The sequence below is a fragment of the Lithobates pipiens genome, unplaced genomic scaffold (assembly GCF_037356315.1).
Source record: "Lithobates pipiens isolate NorthernLeopardFrog02 unplaced genomic scaffold, aLitPip1_a1.2 Scaffold_18, whole genome shotgun sequence".
Taxonomy (NCBI): Eukaryota; Metazoa; Chordata; class Amphibia; order Anura; family Ranidae; genus Lithobates; species Lithobates pipiens.
The window spans coordinates 268,959,089-268,970,047 of record NW_027507758.1 but is presented as its reverse complement, the minus strand read 5'-3'; positions in this window follow the sequence as shown (position 1 = coordinate 268,970,047).

The following is a 10,959-nucleotide window of genomic DNA, read 5'->3' as shown; positions in this document are numbered from 1 at the left end:
GTAGTTAAAGGGGTTCTTTGGTCCCAGCATGCACTTTTGTATTATAACATCAGAATTGTAATAGCAATACAGACCAAAGTTATATTTGACAGTATGCTTTCAGCAGAGAGGTGGGTTCATAGCAGGAAAACTAAACCAGGAGTTCTGTTCTTGGTTGTGCAATGTGTTTTAACAATAAAAAATAAATAAATCATATATTATATATATATATACACACACACACACATACATACATACATGTTGGAAGGCTGGCCGCAGGCTAGCCTGAATTTGTAGGAGTCTGAGGGCTTTAAATCCCTCCTCCTCCATCAGAGCCTTCGTCGGCTCATTTCTGGGTTCAGGAGGGGGTGGGGCTGACATACGCCACTTCCGGGTCTTTGCAGCAATGGCGGTGTATCTCTCTGTGGTCACACCAGGGAGACCGCCTGCCCACCCACCTTGCTTCCCCTGGGTACTGTGGTGGAGGTTGGCTGCCCACCAGTTCCTCTCTCCCGGGGCAGATCCGGCTGCAGGGGCGGGGGCTTCTCTATGCTCGTCCAGCTCCATGTGGGAGCCGCCGGGGGGGGGGGGGTGTTCGGCCAGCTGCCGGTTCCACTCCCCACACACGTTCCAGGCTCGTGCTGGGGGGCTGTCCATCACTCCTTCCTCCACGTCCTCGCAGTTTCGTGCAGCCCGCACGCTTCTCCCGGCGCTCGTGCCGGGGGGGGGAGTGGGGGGGCCGTCTTTCATTCCTCCCTCCACCTCCTTATGCTCTTCCGTGCCGCCCGCCCGCTTCTCCAGGCGCTCGTGCCGGGGGGGAGCAGGGGGGCCGTCCATCACTCCTTCCTCCACCTCCTCGTGCAGTTCCGTGTGGCCTGCCCGCTTCTCCCGGCACTCATGCGGGGGGGAGCGGGGGGCCATCCATTCCATCCTCCACCTCTTCACTCAGCTCTTTCTGGCCAGCATGCGGCCTGCCCATTTCTCCCGACACTCATGGGGAGGGGGAGTGGGTGGGTGTCTGTCCTTCCAACCTCCACCTCACAGTCTCCCCACAGCCATTCCTGGCCAGCGCGCAGCCGCCCCTCTCTCCCGGAGCTCATGGGGGGGGGAGCGGGGGGGTCCGTCTTTCTCCGCAAATTTCATATATATATATATATATATATATATATATTTAAATCTGCGATTTTCCTCGTGGGGGAGGGAGGGGGAGGTGTTCGGCCGCCACCGGCTCCCCCTCTCCCCTCACATGTGCGGAGTGCTGGCTGATTCTCTTGGTGGGGGGGTAGAGTGAGGTGATCGGCCGTCACCGGCTCCCCCTCTCCCCTCGCATGTGCTGTGCTCCCGCCGTTTCTCCCAGTATGGGGGAGGGGATTGGCCGCCCGACAGCTCCTCTCTCCCCATGCACTTTGCCTGCCTCGGGGGGCCTCTGGCAGACTCTGGGGGGGAGGGGGGATCGGCATCTGTCCCCACATCCGTGCCGCACACCTGGTGGGGAGTCAGTGTTCTGTCCCCTCCTCTCCTCTGGCTCCACCAGGAGGGGGGGGCGTCGGTGCTCTGGGGGTGAACGGTCACTGACACCTCTACTGCTGTGACAGAGGATGTCAGTTCACCCACAGCTATCACTGCTACGGCAGGTCTGCCAGGGTTGCTGCTGTCTTGTGAATCTTGCTTCTTTGGTCTATGTGTCGATCGCAGCCTGCGTTCTGTCTAGGTTTCGGTCGTAAGCGTTTTCTGTCCAGCATGATCTGTCACAGCGTTTTCTGTTCTACATTTCAGTCAGTATTTTCAGTCACAGCGTTTTCTGTCCAGGGTTTTCTGTCATTGCGTATCTGTCCAGCTTTCAGTCATAGCGTCACCCCACACCCACCGCTTGCCAGCCAGTTCACCTCCCTGGAACTCTCGCCATGCTCCAGGGAGGGGATGTCCTCACGCTTCCCGGTTTTTCATGGGGGGGGCACTCTCACACCCCCCTGCAGGTCCAGGCACCCATTTCAGTCTCGGAGGTTTCATCGGCCCCAGGTTTCTGTCTCTGGGTTCTTCCATCATATCGTTCGGTCCAGCATTTCCGTCAGATCGTTCGGTCCAGCTTTTCCATCATATCGTTCGGTCCAGCTTTTCCGTCATCTCGTTCGGTCCAGCCTTTTTCCGGCATAGCGTTCTATCCTGTTTTTCCTTCATGGCATTTCTGTTGTAGTGTTTCTGTCCGGCATTTCTGTAGTAGCATTCTGTCCGGCATTTCTGTCATAAGCATTCTGTCCGGCATTTCTGTCATAAGCATTCTGTCCGGCATTTCTGTCATAAGCATTCTGTCCGGCATTTCTGTTGTAGCGTTCGGTCCGGCATTTCTGTCGTAGCGTTCGGTCCGGCATTTCTGTCGTAGCGTTCGGTCCGGCATTTCTGTCGTAGCATTCGGTCCGGCATTTCTGTTGGTTCCATACGGGCTGGGGTTTGTTTCATTTTGTTTGTTGTCCCATTTTTTCTCCAGTATAACACACGTCATACGATGCACGCTCATTTCTTTGTACTTGTACGTCTACCCACCACGGTTTGTGGGTACACTAGGCCACAGGGTTGTTTGCTACCTGTCTGCTTTCTGTCATGGAGTTTTGTATGTAGCTTTTCTGTTAGCCAGGGCTCATATCCTGGTCTGTCACGCCTACGGACCATACGGGCTGAGGTTTTGTTTTAATTGATTGCCATTCCGCAATCTTCTCGCCCGCATACTATACGTCATACGTTGCTTGCTTTTCATCTCACTTTGTATGTCTACCCACCACGGTCTGTGGGTACACTAGCCCTGAGGGTTGTTTGCTATCTGTCTTTCTTGTTCTGTCATAGCTTTTCCATTCATAACTTCTTGTCGTTCATAGTGTATGTTAGCTGGGGGCTCACTTTCAGGGTCTGTCACGTCTACGGACCCATACGGGCTGAGGTTTCGTTATTATTGATTGTCGTCCCACAATCTTCCCGCCCGTATACAGTACGTCATACGTTGCATGCTTATTTCTTCACTCTTGTACGTCTACCCCCCACGGTCTGTGGGTACACCAGCCCGGAGGGTTTGTTTGCTATCTGTCTCTGTTGTTCTGTCTGAGCTTTTCGCTCGTAATTTTCATGTCATAGCTTTAGGTTCGTAGTATGTCTGTTAGCTAGGGCTTACATCCAGGGTCCGTCACGTCTATGGACCCATACGGGCTGAGGTTTTGTTTTTTAATTGATTGTCGTCCCACAATCTTCTCGCCCGTATACCAAAGGCCATACGTGCACGTTCACCATACCTTTACTACTACCCACCATGGTCTGTGGGTACCTCAGCCCTGAGTGTTTGTTTTTTAATTACCTGTCTTGGCGCTGCAGGTTGCTCGGGCTCGCTCACTACATACACTAGGGTTGTGTCAGCATTAGGTTCACATTCACGCGCTGTTGGCTTGTCATTTCTGCACTTACATCCTCATACTTGTCAGGTACGTTGGGGTATTGTTGTTTTGTGTGTTGGTTGTCTGTTCTCTTTTCGCTTGTTGTTTCTCTGTTTGGGGCTTGGGGTGAGTTGCGGAGCAGGCTGGTGCAAATGCATCCCTCCACCGTCGCATGGGGGTTCAGTGCTTGGTAGCACCCCATCTTTAGGGGTGGGGCCATTCCAAACTCTTAGCTCAGTTATCGCCAAGGTACCCCTTTCCCAGCCTCTGCTGGGGGGGGGCAGTGTTCAGGTAGTTATCCCCAACTCTGTTACAACCTCTTCCATCCTCCAGTGTGGTGCATGTTTCGTGCAGGATTCTTCAACTCAGTTCCTGCAGTTTCTCCATGTGCTCTTATTTGTTAGTCAGGATGGTGGGGTTCATAGCCCGTTAGGCTTGCACTGAGGTTTCAGCTGCAGCTCCTGTTCTTCTCAGTGCACCTTCAGATGATGTTGGTATTTTTTCACAGTGGCTTGTAGAACTGGGGGCAGTGTAGTCTCGGGCATCAATCTAGCCATGGTTCTTGTCCAGATTGTGCCGTGGGCTTCTCTCAAGGCGGGATGGTCTCATAGGTTCATGTTTATGGCTTTTGCTGGGTATTGCATTGGCAATTTGGCCTCTTCTGCCAATTCTATGAAGTATCAGGTGACCAGTGTTCAGGACCTATACACTCCTGTCAATCTGTCCATTTTTGCGGCTCACCCTCTCTATCCGTCAAGGGAGGGAAGTCAGGGTTGTTCTCTTTGGCACAGCTACCAGTTGCCGGCCAGGTTTACGTGGTGTTTCAGATTTCCTGGGTCCTTCCCTTGGCAGTTCCCAGTTAGTGCTTTAGGTAGTTTCTCTCTTACTGCTCACAACTTCCCCTTCTTTGGTATAGATGGGTAAGCTAGGGGTTTGTGGTCATATTTCTGTACCTTAGCCTTGGTGTCGGGTAAGTAAGTTGGCCTTCACTGCATCATTCCTTGGGTCTGCGCTTTCTCCATCCTCTCACTACAAACAGTTTGTTCTCACGTTGTCACGTACCTGGTGGAAGGAGCCCAAAGTGCAGGGAGCGGCCTCTCGTGGACCTCTGGCTCGAGATCCCCTGAGAGTGAGAACAGGGACTCTAGAGGTCAGAGGGCACAAGTGCCAAGTCCGTGATGGTTGGTAGGCCCTGGAGCTGGACTGCAGAGGATGGTAACGGAACAGCTGAGAGGAGGTCAGCGGCTGGCAGCAGGTGCAGGACTGGAGCACAGGAACGGCTGGCTACAGGCAGCGGTGGTCACAGGAAACAACTGGATCAGCAGGCAAACAGAAGGGTCAAACACAGGCCGGGTCGTCAACAGGCAGGCAGCAGAGGTACCGAAGGAGAAGGCAGGAGCGTGGTCAGGAGGTCCGAAGGTCAGGGCTGGCAGCAAGCAGGAGTAAACAGGAACAAACCGGGTAGATCAGAGGCAGGAACAATCAGGTTACACAGAGACAAACTCACGGGAACGCTGTAGACTGGACAGCACCGGGAGACTGCAACAGGTTCCTTAAATAGCCCTTTGGGCGCCAAGAACGGTCGCACGGTCAGTCTGAGCGTGCCCGTGCAAGATCGTGCAGCCGTTCGTGCGCCCGCGCACCCGCGTGCGCCCGTTCGAGCCCTTGCGCACCCGCGTGCGCTCGTTCACCATACCGCGCACCCGCGTGCGCCCGTTCGTACCTAAACGTAAGCGTTCGTCAGCGCCAACGCGCGCCCATGGGTACCTATTGGCTCTAAACGAAGAGACAACGTGGGCAGGCCTACCACGAGTCACTGGGTTCTGGGAACGACCGTTACATTGCCCCCCCCCAAGGGGCAGCCTCCGGATGCCCAACTGTGCCATCTTCTCCGGATGAGATCTCTTAAAAGAAAGTATCAGCCTCCTGGCATGGATGTTGGACTCAGGCTCCCACGAGTTTTCTTCAGGCCCGTACCCCTTCCATTTCACCAGAAATTGAATTTGATTGCGTCTTCGCCTGCAATCTACGATAGATTCTACCTCATACTCGACCTCCCCATCAATGATCACGGGTTCTGGTGGAGCCATCTTCCGACTGACAAAGGGATCAGGGACGGCCGGCTTGAGGAGAGCCACGTGGAAGACAGGGTGAATCCGGAAGGTTTCTGGCAACTTTAGCTCAAACGCCACATCATTCACCTTCTTAACTACAGGAAAAGGGCCCACAAATTTTGGACCCAATTTCTTGGAAGGGCATGCCAACTTCAGGTTTAGAGTGGATAGCCAGACCTGATCCCCGACTTTGAGGTTAAGTTCTCCCCTTCTTCTCTTGTCAAACACCTCCTTGTTGTACTTCTGAGTCTTAGTCATGGTTTCCTGTAGGAGTTTATTATTGGACCTAAAGAAGTCAAGGTTCTTCTGAACTGCAGGAACCGAGCATTCCGGAAACTCGTTAGACAGGAACAAGGGATGGAAACCGTAGTTCGCGAAGAACGGAGATTGTTTCGTAGCCGAGTGAACGGAGTTGTTATAAGCGAACTCGGCTAAGGGTAGTAAGGGGGCCCAATCATCCTGGGAGAACGAAGAGAAACAGCGCAGGTACTGTTCCAAAGTTTGGTTAGTTCGCTCAGTTTGTCCATTAGTTTGAGGATGGTAGGCGGAAGAAAAGCACAGATCGATTTTCAGGACTCCACAAAGAGCTCTCCAGAATCTGGATGTGAACTGCACTCCCCGGTCCGAAGTGATATTTGCAGGAATGCCATGCAGTCTTACAATTTCTTTGATAAAAATCCCGGCTGTTTCCGAGGCGGAAGGGGTGCCCTTCATTGGAAGGAAGTGGGCCATCTTTGATAATCTATCCACAACCACAAAGATTGTGGAAAAGCCTTCGGAAAGAGGAAGTTCTACAATGAAGTCCATTGATAACATCTGCCAAGGTCTATCAGGGACCGGAAGTGGCTTTAGCAAACCCCACGCCCTGGATCTGCTCCCCTTATTCTGAATACAGGTGATACATGCCTCCACATACTTTTTACAGTCCGGCCTTAATTGCGGCCACCAGAATGTCCGTTGGAGTAACTCAGAGGTCTTATGGACTCCGAAATGGCCTGCCAACGAGTGGTCATGACAAGAACTGAGGACGGGGACCCGCACTTCCTGAGGGACAAAGATCTTGTCTTGGTACCAGAGGAGTCCGTCCTTGGCCAGGAGGGTGATGCCGGGTGGCAGAATGGTGCTAGCAGATGCCTGCTTAATCTGGGACAACAAGCTCCCTTGAAGCAAGAGAAAATTCCCTGATGACAGGATGGTGTCCGGATGTGGGGAGGCTTCGGGTTCGTTAAACATACGGGACAAGGCATCCGGCTTCGTATTCTTTGATCCTGGCCGGTAGGTTATATGAAAAAAGAATCTGGAAAAAAAAAGTGCCCATCTGGCCTGACGGGGTTTTAACCTCTTGGCAGACTTCAAGTATTCCAGATTCTTATGGTCCGTGAAGATAAGAATTGGATGGGCTGCTCCCTCCAGCAGATAACGCCACTCCTCAAGGGCCACCTTGATGGCTAATAATTCCCGATCTCCAACATCGTAGTTGCTTTCTGCCTCGGAAAGCTTACGGGAAAAGAATGCCACCGGATGCAAAAGAGATCTTGGTCCATGTCTTTGGGAAAGCACCGCCCCGACCGCTATCTCGGAGGCATCAACCTCCAGGATGTATGGCAAGGTTGGATCGGGATGCTTAAGGATGGAGGCAGAAACGAACAGGTCCTTTAGTGTGGAAAAAGCCTTTTGGGCTTCGGGAGACCATTGGAATTTCAAGCCCTGTTTGGTCAGACTAGTAATAGGTGCAATGATGGTGGAGAATCCTTTAATAAATTTCCTGTAAAAGTTCGCAAAACCAATAAACCGTTGCACCCCTTTTCTGTCTGTGGGCGCCGGCCAATCTCGAATGGCTGCGATCTTCTGGGGATCCATCTCGATGCCGTCTACTGAAATGATCATACCAAGAAATTGGATACTGCGTTGTTCAAAGATGCATTTTTCTGGTTTAGCATATAGTCCATGAAGACGAAGACGGGACAGCACCTTTTTGACGTGTTCCCGATGTTCCGCCAGGGAGGGAGAAAAGATCAGGATGTCATCCAAATACACGATAACAAATAGGTCCAAATAGTCTCTCAAAACATCGTTTATAAAATGTTGAAACGTGGCGGGGGCGTTACAAAGGCCAAAAGGCATGACCAAGTACTCGAAGTGGCCGAAGCGAGTACGGAAAGCGGTCTTCCATTCATCTCCACTCCGAATACGAACAAGGTTGTAGGCCCCTCTAAGATCCAACTTGGAAAAGATGGCTGCAGACCCCAGCTTTTGGAATAGTTCAGGCACGAGTGGCAGGGGGTAACGATTCTTTATGGTGATTTTATTGAGAGCCCGATAGTCCACACAGGGGCGTAAAGATCGGTCCTTTTTCTCCACGAAAAAGATTCCTGCGCCAGCCGGGGAGGTAGAAGGGCGAATAAATCCCTTTCTCAGACTATCATCCAGATAGGTCTTCAAGGCTACCAACTCTGTCTCTGATAAAGGGAAAATTCTTCCAAAAGGAATCTCTGCACCTGGGAGCAGTTCAATTGGGCAATCGTATGGCCTGTGAGGGGGTAAGGCCTCAGCACCCTTCTTGCTGAAAACATCCAAAAAACTGTGGTAGGCTGGGGGCACAGCTTGACGGGCTTCTGCGTCTATCTCTAGACAGAGTAAAGAGGAAGAAGAGGCTTGGTTGGTTTCCGGCAAACAATGTTGGAGACAGTAGGGAGAGAGGAAAGTTACCTTTCCGGTAGTCCAATCAATCTGGGGGTTATGGGCCTTTAGCCAAGGTATGCCTAATATGACAGGAAATAAAGGGGATGTGATGACATCCAAGCTCAGTAATTCTTGGTGGATCCCGGCAATGGTGGTAAGTAACGGCAAGGTTTCTTGAACTACTGGGCCGGATTTGAGAGTTGACCCATCGGCCAGATGTACAGAAAGACCCTTTGCCCTGGGCCGAAGAGGGATGTTATGTCCTGTGGCAAAGGTCAGGTCAATGAATCCGCTGCAGGCTCCCGAATCAATAATTGCGTTGACTCGGATATTCCCTCCTGGGAGCTGCAAAAGAATGGGTAAAGTCAAATGAGAGGAACTACTTGAAAAGTCAACGGTGGGGACAGGGTACATGGAAAGGCACTTACGGAGTTTAGCTGGGCAAGTGCGCACGAAGTGTCCTGGTTCTCCGCAGTATAGGCAGAGATTTCCTGCCCGACGGCGCTGGCGTTCCTCAGGCGTCAAGGAGGGTCTGAGCAGACCCAGCTGCATGGGTTCAGGAAGATCCTGGGGCACTGTGGTAGAACTGGAAGAAGCTGGGTGAGAGGGGTTGGAAACCCGGGGTAGCATCCACACTGGACGAGAGGAGGTAGTGGAGCGTTCCAAACGACGCTCTCTGATGCGTCTGTCAATTTGGATAGACAAGTCCACAAGCGCTTCCAAGGTCTCGGGGGTGCCTACTCGGGCTAACTCGTCCTTCAGGGGTTCTGAAAGTCCCATACGGAACTGGTAGCGGAGTGCTGCATTATTCCAGTCTGTGTCGGCACTCCAACGCCTAAATTCCGTTACATAGTCCTCCACGGGCCTACGGCCTTGTTGCAGCGAATGTAGAGCTGCTTCTGCGGTGGCAGATAATTGTGGATCCTCATAAAGTTGGGACATGGCCAGGAAAAAGGTGCTCAGAGTGTTAAGGGATGGATCCTTCTTCTCCAATAAACGGTGAGCCCAGGATTGGGGTTCGCCAGACAACAAGGAGATAACGAATCCCACCTTGGTGGATTCGAGGGAGAAGGTCCTTGGTTGAAGCCCAAAGTAAAGCTCACAGGAATTACGGAAAGCCCTGAAACTTCCCCGATGGCCGGAGAATCTCTCGGGAGTAGGTACCCTGGGTTCTGGTGGCAACATCATCACAGAAGGTGCAGCAGGAGTCCCGGAGACGGCTGGCGTGGAGGTAGACAGGGCCTGGACGCGTTCTTCCAACTGGCTGTAGCCTTCTTGTAGGCTCTTTACCGCCTGAGTAAGTCCTGCAAGATGGCGGCAGAGCTCGTCCATAGGAGAGGCTCCCTGCGAGGGCTCGGACATGGCTGTCCAGTACTGTCACGTACCTGGTGGAAGGAGCCCAAAGTGCAGGGAGCGGCCTCTCGTGGACCTCTGGCTCGAGATCCCCTGAGAGTGAGAACAGGGACTCTAGAGGTCAGAGGGCACAAGTGCCAAGTCCGTGATGGTTGGTAGGCCCTGGAGCTGGACTGCAGAGGATGGTAACGGAACAGCTGAGAGGAGGTCAGCGGCTGGCAGCAGGTGCAGGACTGGAGCACAGGAACGGCTGGCTACAGGCAGCGGTGGTCACAGGAAACAACTGGATCAGCAGGCAAACAGAAGGGTCAAACACAGGCCGGGTCGTCAACAGGCAGGCAGCAGAGGTACCGAAGGAGAAGGCAGGAGCGTGGTCAGGAGGTCCGAAGGTCAGGGCTGGCAGCAAGCAGGAGTAAACAGGAACAAACCGGGTAGATCAGAGGCAGGAACAATCAGGTTACACAGAGACAAACTCACGGGAATGCTGTAGACTGGACAGCACCGGGAGACTGCAACAGGTTCCTTAAATAGCCCTTTGGGCGCCAAGAACGGTCGCACGGTCAGTCTGAGCGTGCCCGTGCAAGATCGTGCAGCCGTTCGTGCGCCCGCGCACCCGCGTGCGCCCGTTCGAGCCCTTGCGCACCCGCGTGCGCTCGTTCACCATACCGCGCACCCGCGTGCGCCCGTTCATACCTAAACGTAAGCGTTCGTCAGCGCCAACGCGCGCCCATGGGTACCTATTGGCTCTAAACGAAGAGACAACGTGGGCAGGCCTACCACGAGTCACTGGGTTCTGGGAACGACCGTTACACACGTCCAGGTTACTTGCCAAACCAGGCGGTTATCCTAACCCCCTTTTCTGTTATTCATCAGGTTCCTGGGCAATCTTTTGTAGGTCCCGCAGGGGGTCCTTTCCTTACATCAGGTTCATGGGGCGCTGGAGATCCTCCAGGTTAGCAGCGACATACGTAACCCCCCTTTTCTGTAGTCAGCCGGGCATTCGCATTTTCCGGACTAAACGGTTGTTGCGGGCCTTCTTTGTAGCTTTCACAACACACCTACTTTGTGTCTTTTTGCCCTCTTTTAGGCATACTGTCCAGCCAAGCCAAGGCACACCTCAGGCCTTTGTAGTTAGGGTAATCGTATTTCCGTATGAAGACTCTGACTACAAGTTGGAAGGCTGGCCGCAGGCTAGCCTGAATTTGTAGGAGGAGTCTGAGGGCTTTAAATCCCTCCTCCCCCTCCATCAGAGCCTTCGTCGGCTCATTTCTGGGTTCCCCCCACCCATTCCCCCATTGCTTTCATCATTTCATACAACTTCATTCAGGGTATGCCCTCTTTTAGGCATACTGTCCAGCCAAGCCAAGGCACACCTCAGGCCTTGGTAGTCAGGGTAATCGTATTTCTGTATGAAG